This window comes from Vanessa cardui, chromosome 17 (assembly GCF_905220365.1).
Source record: "Vanessa cardui chromosome 17, ilVanCard2.1, whole genome shotgun sequence".
Classification (NCBI taxonomy): domain Eukaryota; kingdom Metazoa; phylum Arthropoda; class Insecta; order Lepidoptera; family Nymphalidae; genus Vanessa; species Vanessa cardui.
Window position 1 is genome coordinate 10,129,715 of NC_061139.1, and position 17,846 is coordinate 10,147,560.

The window sequence follows — 17,846 nt, forward strand, 5'->3', positions numbered from 1 at the left end:
AGGTAACAATATATTGCCAGCTTACAATTAAAAAATGTCAGTCAGTAGCAACTGGGAATCTGAGAATATATGAAGGTTTTAACTCGACGATCGTATCGTATTGCCGAGCAATCGGATTATGAGAGTGAGAAAATAGAAGGAAACTAGCGTGAGAAGTCTCACCTGTTTACCTTGGGCTATACTCCATTGGAAACAACTGCTATGTATCAATCAACAAAAAGAACAAAACTTTCTTGATGTATTTATTTTTAAAAAGAAAAAATATGTAAGTAATGACCACCATTTTCGTCATCATAAGTTTTTTATCACATTTTCTAAAAGATTTACGCCAATATAGACTTTGGTGTGAAAGGTCAATTTTTTTGGCAAATATTAATAAATTTTCAGAGTCGCCATTCTGTCCGATGACAAACATACCTTAGTATATGTATGAATTTGAAATCAAATCATTTGAAATATTAAGCCCTCTTAATATGCCTACATATACAATAAATTTGAAGAACACGAGAATTAAAAATAAGCTTAAAACACAAATAAAAACAAAGCTTTAGGGTGAAGGTTTGTTTGTATAATTGTATACTAATTTTTAGTTTTATCAATTAATAAGTTATATATCTCATATCTCAATACCATATTATAAGTAAATATATTTAAAAAATAAATTAGTATTTATTGATTTTAAAAACACTCCTGACATTTAATTAGTAACAAATGAACATATACGACAATTTAAATAATGTATATTTTGAATTTCACGATCAAAATTCGGAAGTGTCTGTAGACCATATTAACTACAAAACATGTTATTGCACATTCACGTGAAATACAGAGCTGATTGCAGACATAAAACCGACAATACCTTATATATATATGGCGCCGGGAACGATGAAAGTCGCAGGTTCAATTCAGTCTCCGGGGGCCAGTTTCGTTCCCGCTTCTAGAACTTTAACTACAGTAGCATTGTTAAATTTGAAGCGATTTTGTTATGTCGAATGTTTAAGCCGAGATGGCCCAGAGTTAGAAAGCATGCATCTTAACCGATGTGGGTTCAAACCCAGGCAAGTACCACTGAATATTCATGTGCTCCGTGGTGAACGAAAACATCGCGATGAAACCTGCATGTGTCTAATTTCATAGAAATTCTGCCAAATGTATATTCCACCAACCGGCATTGGAACAGCGTGCTGGAATATGTTCCTAACCTTCTCCGCAAAGGGAGAGGAGGCCTTAGCCCAGCAGTGGGAAATTTACAGCCTGTTTTTGAATAGTTAAAAAAAACAATAATAATTTTAGAAGCCATTTTAGTGTGTTAAGGTAGAGGTAGCAAATAAATTATGCAAAGAAAGTGTTAATTGTAAAAAAACAAAGCCATGTTAAGTTTACCATCAAGTTAATACCATTAATTTATTAGCCATACTTCACCAGACAATTGCCACCACACCCCTGCTATTCATTAAGGGGCGATTCAGAGCACATTAAGCCAGATTAATGGAGGTCAAGTTTCACTGTTTACCTTAAATTGTAGTCATTAATATATAGTAATATTTAATTAAATAAAAAATGTTTCATTGAGCTTTTCTTTACTAATGTAATTCTGTCTGTTTGTTTTTTTCTCTTTTATGGTCATATCACTAAACGATATTTTATGAAATTTCATGTGAGGCTTCAACTCCTAGGAATGACAAACGTTTTTTTATACCGAACACCTGACGACCTCTGAAATGCGAGCGAAGCCGCATGAAACAACTAGTATTCTATAAGCTTTTCAATTCAATATCAGTAGCATCCTTACGTCACACAGTTGGACAAAGAACTCTAAAAGATAAAAAAGTTAAAGAAGGGTTCTGCCACTGCTTCATTGTTGGATACACACGTGTTAATATAACGACACATGCCGGTTTTCTCACCATGTTATCCTTCACCAAGACTTTTTTTTATAGTATGGTATAGGTTGGTGGACGAGCAGATGGGCCACCTGATGGTAAGTGGTCACCATCACCCATAGACAATGACGCTGTAAGAAATATTAACTATTCCTTACATCGTCAATGTGCTATCAACCTTGGTTGTTATGTCCCTTGTTCCTGCAGTTACACTGGCTCACTCACCCTTCAAACCGGAACACGACAATACTGAATACTGTTATTTGGCGGTAGAATAACTGATGAGTGGGTGGTACCTACCCAGACGGGCTTGCACAAAGCCCTACCACCAAGATTGAAGATTAATTATAACACAAATAAAACACTTGAAACGCAGCGATAGCCAGCATACTTTGTTTAATATTGAGGTGTTACCGGTAATTAGACTACAATTTTGAAAACTTTATAAAACCCCTCGAAAGAGTAATGTAACAATTATAACAGTAAATTAAAATAAAGTTATTTCATACATTACAATAAAGGATATGTATGTTAAACGGCAAAAAGATTTAATAAATTCAAAAACGTGGTTTATATATTAAAAGACTGCACAAAGATTCGACCTTGATATGTAGCCATCAGCGCCACGCACCCAAAAGTGTTAAACTTCAAAAATAGAAAGTTTGAGTGGCGGGTAGTCGATAGTTAACTTCGAAGCAAAAAGTTTTTACTTATCGCTGTAGTGTTAACACGCATAGGTTTTTTAGTCTGTAATATGTACATATATTTGTTTAACCTATTATTTCACGGAATAACGCGATTGACGTATGATTAAAATAATATAATCACAACATTTATTGAAAATTGACACATCATAATTATTATTTTAAACGCCTCATTTCCCGCATCGTTTTCTTTTATTAATAATTGATTATTGTACGTAAAATTATGTATTCGTGTGTGTAGTGAGTAATTACTGTAAGTGTATTATTGTAATAAAAATGTGTTGAAAAAGACTTTGAAATTTTAATTTTATTTTCATATTATGAGTAAACAGACAACCTCTCAACCACAATATATAATAAAGGCATATTAGATATACCTTACTTAAAAATACTTATTAAATTACAGACGAATCAAATTGATAAGACTAATTTATTTTTCAACAGCAATCAACGCCATCTATGTAACAAATCGCACATCAATTTTTATACTAAGCAAATATTCACGAGAGGAAAATGTTCAATAATAATTACCTTATTAACAATATTGGTGTATCTATATCAAAATATAAAAACAAAATACCACTTAAACGACCTCGTCATAAATCACAAAAACAATAAACATTTGTCGTTAATAATAACGCGCAATGTGTTATCTTGTATGGTGATTGGTTACATACTTTATTTATTGGATAAAAAACTTAAAAAAACAAAACAGCACTTTAAGGACTTTAAAAAGCACTTTAAATACCAAACCAAACAAATACCAAATTTGTCAAAAAATTTTTAATTATAAGAAATTGGTCATACCCCGACATAACATATAGAAAATAACGTCTCCATCCAACCCTTTCACACGTGCGGAATCTAATAAATGAAATAAATAGGGAACATTGTTTGCCAAAACATACGTATTGATTTTTTTTTCTGTCTGACAATCATACGAAAAGATCTTTAACTTACTGCTTTCTATCGTCGCTGAATTGACAGTAGATTTTTTTTATTACATAAATTTTTTTTGTCTAGAAAGACGAAGGCGGGTAAGAATTCGCTATTTGTAAATCTACAGTACTCTTTAAACTACCAATTTTTAAAGTTAAAACATAGTGTCCTTCATTTATTTTTTACTTTAAAGGCAATTGTTTACATGAGTATTTTGTTATTGTCCTTTGATTAATTCAAATGATAGCATATTCTCGATCCATAACACTCAATTGACTATATACGAACAAAACAAGATTCACTGTACAATATAAAAGGCAAGAATATAATATTAACATATAAACAATATTCCAAGGCTAATATTTGCATACAAATATACTAAACTTCGTGTGGAACCAATATCGAATGTAATAAGTATTGTTCTACAACTTATACTAACATGTGACGTTCACGCCATAATCGACATTAATCGTATGAAAATAATTGATATTATTGTGTGATGTCTTATTTACTTGAATACAAAAGCGTAGAAATGTCACGTAGAGATAAATTAGCGTTTGTACGTGGTATGTAACTTGCTAATGAAAATCCTTCATAATAAAATCTGTTATAGATAATGATGGATAAATACTATTTTTATGACAGGTTCATCGTGACTGAATTACATTCCATGTGAGCCAGTATAAGTTTAAATATTATTTTTTATTGTGACATCTCCATTGTCTTAATATGTCCTTAGTCCTTAAATGTATTGGAGCCTACATAAATTAAATACAATTTTGACTAAACCATGCGTTTGTGGGACTTATTGAATCATGCATATGTCATAATTGAGTACCAATAGAATCGAAGATCAAAGACCACAGATACAAGTCAGTATTACTAAGTGAAACTACCTGTCAAAAAATACTATTTATCAAAATAATAGTATTTATATAAATTATATACAGCAGTTTTTTATTGGAATTGTTTATTTTTATTTAATTTTATTTAAAATACTTTAGTGCACAACACATGGAAATATATGGGAAATACAAAACATACATGGTGCGGAAAGGCGGTCTTATCTCTTATAGCGATCTCTCACAGACAACCTTTAGTGATAGGAGCTTAGAACGAAAACAGGTAAGTGAAGAACAAGATATAGATAAAGTATAATATAATAATATTTATACTAAGTTATAATAATAAACTACACATAAATACATCCCAATAATACACACATATAAAAATAATACACATAATTTTTATCCTGTTCCATGATAGAACAATATTATCAGTAATGCTACATATATTTATATACAGAGCATATGGTATTCTTTTTATTAGCTTACCTTCAAACATGCTTACGTAGTCTAAGAAATGTGTAATAAATATTTGTACTGCCTACAAAACGTTCTTCAACGTCAGCCCGAGGTTATGCAAACAAATATTCCTCGTTACAGTTCAACAAACAAGATTACAAATAGAATTTGACTAATTATTTAACCTATAATTGTTCCGGTACGGGTTAAGGCCTCATGCGGGTTCATCGATAAACTTGTGGCAAATTATCAACCGACACATGCCGGTATCCTCACGTTTTCCTTCAGCGCTGAGATAAATTCAGTCATGCGTTTCCCGTTTAGACCCGTTGTTAAGTAAGTATAATTTGTTCTAATCACTGGATAATCTCGCCTGTAATCTACGAATAAAAGGCAAACCAACATTTTCAAGCACCAGGGCTTTATTTTTAAACTAGTACACGCCCGCGGTTTCACTCACATTTTAGGGTGTTGGTGACACGTGTTAGAAAAGTTGGCCTTGTAACTTTTCGTGGGTTTCAAGTTTGCTTCAAACCAAAATTCATCAAATTCGATTCAGCGGTTTAGTCGCAAAAGATCGACAGACAGACTGACAGAGTTACTTTCACATTTATAATATTCACATATAGATTAGTAGTACCGTCAAGTTGTATATCAGTTAAACCAGTTCTGTTCTTTTCCCCACGGTCGTGTATTGATCTATTGGGGGGGGGGGCGCAAAATCTATTCTTTCCACTACTACTCATCATCTGCTACTTCACATACATCCTCACACACCGCATCCATAATTTCTTAGGGCGCTCTTCCCCTCCTTCCCTCTATGCTCATACTCATCAAATAAACCCACATAATACTACCACACAACAATATTATGTTTCAATGTTTTACGTTTGAAATTGTGAGTTAGCCAGTGTAATAAGACGCACAATGGACATAGCATGCTATAGTTTACGACGTCTTAACGACGTTAAATGTTGTTTATTATTCAGTTTCAATGTCTATTTGTTAAGCTGAAAATTTTTCATCGGGTGACATATTTTCTCGATTGTTTACAATATTTGCTGTTAACGTTATCGTTTATCATTTGTCTGTTTCATATTTCATTTCATATTATTTAATTCGTATATAAATTAAGCAAATGAATGGAAATGTAAAACGAATAAGAAGTTACGTGTTTTTATAATTATTTTATTTACTGATCTTCAAGTTTATGTACCTTATATTCATATTATTACTATTACTAAAAATTATCCCTGAATAAATTACTAGACATCTAGTAGGAAGTAATATTGCTCTCTAGAAATTAAAAAAAAAAATTGTCATGGTATATAGGTACCATCGGCAGCATTTCAGAAAACATTTAATTTATGGCACAGGTAGTTAGACTAGCAAAAAGGCCACCGGATGACAAATGGTCACGGCTATCCAAAGACATTGGCGCCGTAAAAAAAGTAACCATTCCTTACATCACCAACACTCCACTAACCTTGAAACCGGTCCCTTGTGCATGTAGTTACACTAACCCACCTTATAAGCCGAAACACATCACTACTAACAATTGCGGCTTGGGGAGTACAATAGGTATATTATGAGCAAGTGGTATCTACCCAGACAAGGCACGAAGTCCTACCTAGGTCCTAGTCCTACGTAGGGCTTTGTAAAGAGTTGGCTAGTAAAGAGTTTGATCTTTACTGATTTACTTAGTGAAGCAAATTCCACTTCCTTCCCACTTAACCCAAATATTAGGGTTTTTCGCTAACTTGCTTGATTTCTCTATAACCTCTGTTTTTGCTTTATCGCACTTAAGAGTTAGCTCCGTGCATAACAAGACTAAAAGACTACTCATAAATAATTTCGTTCCTTATTACAATGTTTGAGAACAAAGCAGATACACAAACAACTGGCTTATATATATGACAGTCTTATATTCATAATTAAAAAAATAACAATCTGCCTATAAAATCTTATAAGTCTATATTGGCTCGAGCACGAACCTTTCAGGATCTGGAACCTTGTTAGTTGGCCAATAGCCGACGAAGCATTACAACTAGATCATGGAGTGCTTATGTACTTTGATGCACGTCACTCGTTATTAGAAATGTCAGTCTAATTGGGCACTTTTCAGGTCCACGACTCGCCCATCGAGGAAATATACATTTCATTTTTTTTATCAAAGCTGTATGCAATGTGGTCGTTGCATATTTTTTAGAAATCTGCATATTATTAAAATCTGAATATTCCTTTTTCAAAATAATCAAATAATATTAGGTGATTTTGAAAAAGAGGTTTACTATCAGAGTCGGCTAAAAATATTATCTTCATCATCTCTCCATTCCATTTCTTATATATCTTAACGGTTATATGTAATTAAAATAATGTAAACATAAAAGTTTCATCGTTATATTCAGTCAGAAATAGCACAATACGTCACGTATCGAAATCGCTTCAGAATATATTTAGCAAAACAAGAAATAAAACGTTTACGACGCCTCCGGCTTATTGATTGACGAAAAAACTCAATTCGTTTTGAAACTTGTTAATTTTCTAGTTGACTGACGTCTAAAATTATTTGCTCGTTTGAATCAAAGAAAAAAAAGAGAAAAAGGATTTTATTAGTACAACGATACACATGTAAAGTATATTTGTTTAGTTTAGTAGTTTTTATGAAAACTACTTTTGCTACTGCCTTATAATTTTGTCATACATGTCTATTTGATAAAAGCAATTTCTCGTAATAGCATAAACATGGCTGTTTGGTAGATTACCTTGTCCAAAAAAATGTATACATTTTTTTAAAAAGTAAATATATTACCCAATAAAAATAAATCAGTTTTTTTGTCAAATCTTTCAAAAATATACAAGTACATGCTGAAAACTGTTACACAAGCCGTCATAAACAATACTATCGCAATCAATTTATGCTTGAATACAACCATAATTTTCTCTAGGATAATTAATTATTGTTAAGCTGGGAATTGCGGGATATGGATCACTTGACAGGGGCACATCGATAGGGATTCTGAAAAAAGAAACATAATGTTAAATTACGAAACCATAAACAATCGCACGTCAACAAATGGTTCCATTGAAGGATTACTAGAGATTTTTTGCAGAGATCTATTAACCGAACAACTTTAAATTTATAACGTTCAAAAAGTTTCATAGTACTATATGAAATATATGTAATGTTTGCTTCTATTTCTAGCGTTTAACAACTTGTTACAAAAAAATCGTATTTATATATTATAAATAATTAAGCATTGTGCACTGATAAACGCTTCATACAATATAATATAAAATATAGAATAAAGCAAGCAATAAATAATAAAAATTAATTACAGTTAAATTTCAAAATATAACTTTTGTAACGTTGAAGTGAATATATATTCTATTTCATTGTTAATAAGGTTGTTTTAACGAAAAGAACAACGAGATTCATAGAAAACTTCAGCGATTTCACTAATTTTGTTATATTGGATAAAGATTTCGGTTAAGGTGGCATCGGGTAATAATTACCTAAGTAATAACACCTCACTATATATTACAGAATGAACTTTTATTTGTTAACCTTTCCAAATTCTATAGCCTAATATTAATTTCTAATCAAAAACCTCAAAATGGAAAGGAGTCTACAAAAGGCTACTTGGCCACTCCATGCGTTACCGGTACTTATTGCACGGCGCATAACAATCATGATTTCTTTGATTTATGACTTTTTTACTAAGCTTCTTAAACTTTAGTAATCAATACTATTCTTATCTTTTCTTTTTTGAGACGCGCTTATCTTAGAATCACCCAAACGATTTAAAAAAAGCTATTTAAGTTTTTTTACTTGATATAGATCATTTATTAAGAAATATTATAAGAGTATTATGCTAAGACCTACAGAGGCGGAGTAATAACGTTGAGGGGCATGGATCAGCAAAAGGTACCTACATCAAAATATTTTACGTTACTTACACAATTTGGTTTAAACAACATCTATCTCTTTCAGTCCTGGCTGATTAAACGTGAGAAAAAAAGACAGCAGTATTTAACGGATCAACTTAAAATGAAAATATATAGCACAACCAGTAAATTACACTCAGCGGCAGAAAATGTGGCCCAAACTCTAAAATTCTTATAACATGCAATTTTGGTGTTGCGTATGAGAATTTTAAGTGGCAGCGTATCGTGGCGTTAGTTTTTGTTAATTTATGAGTTTCAAAGTTATAAAAAAAGGTTATTTGTTTAACGTAAGTGGCACTTAACGTTATTAAGTGTAAAAACGCCCAAAACTCAGTTGAGTTAAAGTTCGATATTCAAACGGTCGTGCATTTAACCCTTATTGTTTTTTTTTAATTTAATCTTTAGTCATTTTTCTTACTAAAAACTGAAAACTATGGCCTTAAGTTCAGCACAAATCGCTCAAACTGTGTTACTTCGGAGTCAAGGTTTAACGCAGCGTGAAATCGCTGTATCTTTAAATGTACCACGTACAACTCTAAGATATGCCCTAAAAAGATACGATGAGACCGGCCTATACACGAGGAGACCAGGAAGTGGCAATATCAGATGCACATCAGCTCGAGATGACCGATTTATCATCCTCGCAATATTGAGAAATCGTTTCCTTACTGCGGGTGAAATAATGCAGCGTCTACAAACGACAAGAGGCGTCCGTGTAAGTGAGCGAACAATAAGAAGAAGAATGAAGGAACAAAACCTGCGTTCCCGAAGACCAGCACGAGGTCCAGAACTGCTCCGACATCATCGTGTAGCTCGACTTCAATTCGCTCGCGAACACGCTAATTGGACTCACGAGCAGTGGGCTAAGGTCCTGTGGACCGATGAATGCAGAGTAGCCTTAAGGCATCCAGATGGTCGCGAACATGTGTGGAGAAGGCGAGGAGAAAGGTTTTTACCCACCACTACCTGGCAAACCGTAAGTGATCATGGTGGCTCTGTTATGGTCTGGGCAGGAATAAGTTCAGACGCACGTACGGAGTTAACAATAATCGAAGGTCGCTTAACAGCAGTGCGATACATCGAAGAGGTCCTCCAAGAACATGTTTTACCATAAATGGAATTTATTGGAAGCCAGGAATTTCTTTTAATGCACGATAATGCGCGACCTCACACAGTATTTTGCGTGAATAGCTACCTATCGGAGGTAGGAATTTTAAAATTGGACTGGCCAGCACGAAGTTCGGTTTTAAATCCAATAGAACATGTATGGCAGATGCTTAAAAGACGCATCAGATCCAGCATCAACCCTCCAGAGTCTACCAGTGATTTAAAAACCGCCTTGATAACCGCCTGGGAAGAAGTACCCCAGGTTGACATAAAAAACATAATTAAATCCATGCCTGATCGCATGCAGGCAGTCATCAAGGTTAGAGGAGGCAATACCCGGTATTAATTTTAAGTCCCGTAAGTTTTTGTAATTTTTTTTTAAAACTTTCTTTTGTTTATTTTTTTCCAATTTTAGAGTTATTTGTTATTTTTAAGATAAAAAATTAATTAATTTAGATATTACTTTTTTTTTACTTAATATTCACTTTAATACCTTTAAATTTTATTCACAAAAAAAAATACCCCTATTTCGTGTTTAATTTTGGTGTTTAACCACATTATGTGTTTGGGCCACATTCTGTGCCGCTGAGTGTATACTAATATAATAAAATAACATGTACGGGGTAATCTCCGGAACAAATGGTCCTATAAAAAAATTTAACCCACGTAAATCTAAATGATCCTTTCGGGCGAAAAGGTGTTAATAAATGAAATATATATCATTTTCTTTATTAATAAATTAGACCCGTATAAAGCCGGGTCAGGTCTCTAGTATAGATATAAGGCCGTTAGTTCCGTGTACAAAATATTTAAGTAGCGAAACTTCTGAAGCGTCTATTTAGTAATACGTTTATTCAGCAAAGGTCGTGACCCAATAAATTAAAATCCCTACTCTGAAAAAAAATCCATAGTGAATACTAAAATAAAAACAGCTCTGCCTGTAAATATTGCTTAGGGCGGTGATTAGTTTAACGTCTTGTCTTCTTCTTTCGAATGTCAAATCAATGTTAACAGAAAAAGCGAGATAATTACTTAACTATACTAATGTAAGTAAATATTGGTAAATTGTGGATTTTTTTGCCGTGCATTGATTACGATAAGATAATTGAAAGAATTTTGTTCCATTTTTTTTTTTATTAGATTATTCTTATACCAAAGTACCTACTAAATCTTTAATATTTCTTTCAAGTAATAGGCCTACCTATTTCTATTTACAATGGAAGCAACGTAATCAACTCTCTCGCATAACTAAAAGACAGAAAAGTTGATATTTTACATATATCCTTAAACTGCATTTTTTATGGTATAGGTTGACTGACGAGCATATAGGCCACCTGGTGGTAAGTGGTCACCATCACCCATAGACAATGACGCTGTGAGAAATATTTTACTATTCTTTACATCGTTAATGCGCCACCAACCTTGGGAACTAAAATGCCTTGTGCCCGTAGTTACACTGGCTCACTCACCCTTCAAACCGGAACATAACAACACTGCGTACTGTTGTTTAGCGGTAGAATATCTGATGAGTGAGTGGTACCTACCCAGGCGGGCTTGCACAAAGCCCTACCACCAAGTAAATGCATGTATGATAACTTTGACTTGACTCGGAATTTGTCTTTGACTTGTCTTCGTTGGTGTTATCGGTCTTCGTGGTCTTCTGGATTGATCAACTAATCTCGATGGAATATGTATAGGTTGCCCACAATCGGGTCATCGATACCATTGATCGCCATATTTAGATTGTTATCCAGAAATTCCCTAGTGGTTGCATTTGCAAGGCGTGTTCGTCGTATCGGTATACAAAGGATATTTTAATGCATGTGAAACCAAACCAATTCCATTCGAACTTCCTAATTATTTTAAACTTAGAACATATCACGTGTACAGAACATAAATTACATAGCCTAAAGCCACACTAATATGTAGTATTAAAAAAAAAACTATACAACATGTAACACAGATTAAACAATTACAAACATCGGGCACAAATCGGATTTATGAAATAGCAGAATCGTATAAAATAAAGTCTGACGGAAAATTCGGACATTTTTCAGTTAATCCGATTCGTCAGTCATTAGAGTGGGGGAGGTCGAGGAGGGGGTGCCTGCACCCAACGTAATCTGAAAACATTTGAACTAACGATTCGAGCTAGAATACTAGGTCATAATAACAATAAAATAAGAAATAAAGAAATCTGTAACAAAACCCAAAAAATATATGCTTACATGTTCCTAGGTCATTTAATTGAAATATTTAATGTTAAATAACACGTGGATTTAAAACGTTATCGTGGGCATAAATCCCTGCAAACATCAATGAGTTTTTTATACAAGTTGTGTTCCGGTTGTAGGTGAAGGAGCCAGGCCAGGAGGCACAAAAAACTTAAGCTTGCCCAAGGTTGGTGGCGCATTGCATTGTAAGGAAATTTTTTGGACGTTCGTGACCAATATAACTCAGATATATTTGTTAGTTCGACTACTGATTATATAAAAAAAGTATATAAAAAGCTGTCTGAACTGGGTTATATCTACGTTAAACTTTCCTCCTTCGACCGCTAACGTGCTAAACAGTATACAATTTTCTTACAGTTAATAATAAATAAAATACACGCGAAATTAAGAAACAAATCTACATTTCTTATTTTAGTTCATTCATGTTGTTTCTTTTCAGTCAGTCTTCATAATACTTCAGGTTTCATAATACTTCAACCAATATGACGGATTGCTTACCAAACTCGAATCAATTTTAATTAAACCCTTCGAACAAATTCATACAATGTTTTATGGTTTTATTATTATTTATTTAAGTTCTGCATCATCATGTTACTCTTAATTTATCAATTAAAGGCTAGCACCAGTTCGGAAAGTAGGTAGTAGATTCTACCGAGAAGAAACCGCCAATAAATAAGATACCTGTTACTTTAATAATACATTTTATTTAAAACGACTTCATTAAATGGTATTATGATAATTAGATGACGTCAATGAGATGACAAGTAGACATCTGTTCTGTATCTCGTTGCAAAAAAACCCGTTGTGACGTAACGCAGTCAAGACTCGAGATTATTTCGTCGCGTCGCATCGTAAGATAAATCTAAAGGTGATATATATTATGACATAATAATTAAAATGTTGTGTGTATATTTAAACAAACAAAATAACATCGGCGAAATATTTTGCATAGCAACTATAATATTTAAAGAGTTCTTTATCAATTTATGAACATTTTTCCCTATTACACATATTGATTTAAAAGTGTACATTGTATAAAACAAAGTCGCGTACCGCTGTCTGCCATATGTATGCTTAGATCTTTAAAATTACACAACTGATTTTGATGTGGTTTTTTGATGGGAAGATTTTTGTATTTAATATATCAACAATATAGTAAAGAAATACTGATATTTTTAGAAATTTCTAATTTGATGTCGTAAATAAACAAATTCTGTAGTATATTTAGTATCAACGTTGCTAGTACAAATATATTTAAAAGCAAACACTTCAGATTGATTCCTTATCAAGTTGTATGCTCAAATAAGCTCTTACAAGAACCTTTAAATCACCATTTTACAAGTGATACAATCAAGATAACAATAATATCTGTTCAACAACGGTGATTATATTACTATATGTTTACATTATCATATATATTTTATGTCAACCTACATATAGTACTATACAATGTATCTATACCACAGCTTGATATATTGATTGTTTTACTACAAGCATTGAGGAAACTGTTTACGTTTACGGTCGTAAAGCTTCATTGAAACTATTTAAAATTAAATGTTTATAAAATAATTCAATTATTTTTTCTATTATTTGAGTACTCTTTCTTATTAAATCTAGCAATTTAAAAACTGAAGCCATACCTGAATTAAGACTATTTATTTCTTAATGTTAATATTATGTAGTCAATTTGTTAAAATATAGATTATATATATCAGCCAAAAAATCATCATCAATATGATTCAAACCATGAGATCTTCGAGAATCTCTTTACCTGTTATAAAACTGTTTCTTTCTCTCTTCCAAATACCACATAGCATCACAAAGTAATTATGGTTGCCAGCAGAAAAACTGTTAAACCAGTGTTATCTACCCAAACTATTACCGACCGTGATGTGAGCTTTATTCTTTGAGATATAATCGGCATTAAAATAAACATTGTTGAAGGTTTCGTCGCAGAGCAATGGGTATGTCAATAAGTTTTTCTTATCTGTTTATTTATTAGTGTCATTTGAGTTTGAAGTTTTATACAAACATTGATTCTTTTTGTTATACTTTTCATTAAACATTGATTCTTTTTGTATACAAGTAGCCCCTTTGATTTGAGGCAAATAGTTATAAATCGAACGATACCACAACGGAATCGATGCTTCCTCGGTGACACTCTAAAATATTGTATATTATTAACATTTTATCATACTCTGTATTCATAATAAATCAAGATTCTTCGATCTACACAGATAAATAATTTATTAATTTTTAATAAAAAAATATATAGGTTTTTCTATTGTTTCTGTTGGTGTCTATATTACAAATAATGAATAAAGTTAATCATAAATTAATCTTCAATGTATGTGTTATAATGGTATTTATCAATAGTATAATTAGCAAATAGTAATATACTTTTTATTCATACAGTTGTTAATATATAAGTATCTTTACACATGATGTAAATGATTCTAGAACAAGTTATGACTGTATTATATACTCTTTCAATTGTATCTAATGTATGTACTTCTTACATCATATGCTGAATGAACACCTGTTAATATCAATCGCAAATTCTTGAAGGTAACCTTCATGAATACACAAAAGTATATTGCTAAAAGTTTTAAACAAGACATTTCATCTTACAATTAGTAATATTCATTTACATAGCTTATGGTTAATTACTTTAAAACTATTATTTTTAATATAATTTTATAAACTTGTTGCACTTAAATTTAATTTATAAAAATATGTGTCAAAGTTTTAATTCTGTTAAAAATTGAATTAAATTATCATAGACAGTTTTTTTGTTTAATTTTGATACAAAATATACTTACCATAATGATAAGCTGTAGATCATAAGTAAATTAATGAAAAATGGCATAGAAAATCTTATGATGGAATGATTTTAGTTAGTATTAAAGATGAAATACGAAACTTTAGCACCCATTAAAACTTTAAAATACAAATTCAGAAATCTATTTTGAAAATTACATAAGTAAACAATGTTTTTAAGATTACTGAAAAAAAGTGATAAGGGTTTCCTAAATAACTTATTGTTTACTTCTGTCAACTTCTAAATTTCTTTACCATATTAAGATGATGAAGTAAATATATTTTGACAGAAAAACATTATCCCCCACTGAGGACCATTTCTAAATATAGAACGACGCAGTCAAAACAGCAATGTTTACATTATAAACTTAATAAATAAAATATATTTGAAAGTAAATAATTACTAACCTTTTACACCATTTGTTGTGAATTCGAAAGAACTTGCGCCAAAATTGGTACAAATTTCCTCACAAAAACCAATCGGTCCAAAAAACACACTGTCTGTCTTTGACTATAAACAACTATATTCCAAATTAATTTATTTCAACAACATACACGGACTTTTTAAAAAAAATATAACGAGTTTCAGTTATTCAAAATAGTATAAACATTTAAAAAAATGGTGAAAGTGCGAAAATTATTAGAGAAAACACGGAAAATCCACCAAAAGATCACCTACTACCGCAAACCGCAAAATCCAACTGACATTTAGTGAAGAGTCAGACTGAATGATACCATGTTTGGATAATAATCTGCCTGACGTTATGTTAATTTTACGGAGATCAAGTTTGAAAATGTTTTTTACAGTTATTAAAAACATTTTAAATTGATATTACTGTTCTGACCGATAAACATTGAAAATTATCCAAGAAAATTCTGTAACTAAAATAGTAAATGTTAATATCTGCATCGTAGACAGTAGTCCAAAATTCGGTATGAGTACTGCTTTGGCAGCACTGTCTACAGTGCCTCGAAACGTTTCATTTTAAGCAGATATTCTTTTATATTATGACTACAAAATTCATTAAATTCGTCAATATGATTATAATCAGAACAATTTAAATGTTACAAAACTTGTTATATTAAAGCTTGGGACATTATGAAGTCTATAAAGTAACAAAGATTAACTTTGAGTCATAATATTCAACTTACTCATGTTGTAACATGTGTACAGCGTTATTATTATTAAGTTATTATTTTAAAAAATACATAATAATTTTGTTAAAAAAACAGACATGAGAGTTTAATAAATACTATAATATATTGCCCATACCTAACGTTATATTTGTAGTAGGTACAGTTTATTCTTGTGCTATTTCCTCAAATTTTGGAAATATGTAATAAATATTTTATAGGATAGATTTATTATAATACCGTCGTAGATATTTCTTAAAAGATTTTTAAGTTATACGATTTTCGAAGTGGTTACTATCTTAATGAAAAGATCGATGTTTTTCTACCTACATTAATGATTATAATTTTAATACGATAAAACCTTTTGAATTCGCATTAAATTTAGGATTTCGATTTCGATTCGCATTTAATTTGAATAATATCAAATTTTTTTTATGTTATAGGGGCGAAACGAGCAGAAGGCGTTCCTGATGGAAAGTGACTACCACTGCTCATGGACATCTACAACACCGGAGGGCTTGCAGATGCGTTGACGATCTTTAAAAAAGGAGTACGCTCTTTTCTTGAAAGTTCCCATGTCAAATCAGTTCGGAAAAACCTCCGGCAAAAGCTGATTCCTCATAATGGTGGTGGAAATAATAATAAAAATTGCGCTGTATTTAATCGTTGTGAATTAAATCTAAAATTCGTTTACATTTGCGTTTTGTTTCATTATAATATGAGGAAATAAATAAGTAAAACATCATGCTACAATTTTATTCTTTTCCTTAAAGTTATTCAGTTTTCAGCTAGAAATATAGTCATTAATAATTGTTTTTAATAAATTGGTCCTGACGTCTTGTACACTGTACAGCACTGTCTAATATACTGCACTGTTCTGAATCCAATTAAAACAAAGGCAGATTTACAAACGCCAATATTGTTGGGGAAAATTCTACGAATATATAACAGTAATCGTACGTTCACAATACTTAAAAGAAAGAATCTAGTTAATAGAAAAAATACGATTACTTAACTAAGGGATGATTCTACTAATAGGCTATTTGACAATGCGAAAAATAAATTGTGAATTATTGTAATCAGTGTTGTATATTATGAGTTTAAAAATGGTTATTTACTGACGAAAGTTGAAAATAATACTTAATTTATTCAAAAAACCCATAAATAAAATGAATTTTTTCAAACGTTTGTCAGGTGATACAAAACGCTCCCGATTGGCCGAGCTTATGATGAAGTCACTTTCTAGTAAACCTTGCTTTTCTACTATATGTACCACAGATTAAAATACAGCAAAGTGATGTCACCGACCCCATTGCAGCGCCATATTGTCCAAGTAGTGTTTTTGCGCGCTATTTAAATATAGAATTTTTAATATGACATTTTTCGGCAAATATGTACTAGAAATAAAAAAAAATCGACACGATATAAAAAATAACACGATACTGATTGTATCCCGATGCAACTTTGACTTATAGAATACTCGGATTAATAGCGACATTCGATTGCGATAAAATGTCAATATGTTAGTGGAATAGCCCTCAAGTCTTCCTTTTCGTAACTGCATTATTACTGATGACTTCAAGGAAGTCAGAAACACAAAAACAGTGAGGAATGCAGACTTTCAAGTGACCAAAATTCCAAAATGGAAAATAGAAATACCATACCTACTTATTATAAAAATAATGTTATATGTACATACGAATAATATCGTATTATTTAAAAATACAACAGAAATCGTCTATTATAATTAAGAAATAAAGTAAAACACATTTT

At 31.6% G+C, this 17,846-nt stretch overlaps 1 protein-coding gene across 1 annotated transcript in view; it reads right to left on the reverse strand.

Annotated features, from left to right (window-relative positions):
• LOC124536621 (beta-1,4-N-acetylgalactosaminyltransferase bre-4-like) overlaps positions 1-15,717 on the reverse strand; it is a 227,402-nt gene extending 211,685 nt beyond the window's left edge. The window contains exon 1 of the mRNA XM_047113131.1: positions 15,348-15,717. The gene's annotated coding sequence lies outside the window, so the exon portion shown is untranslated. The remainder of the gene's footprint in view (positions 1-15,347) is intronic.
• Between the last annotated feature and the right edge of the window lie 2,129 nt (positions 15,718-17,846).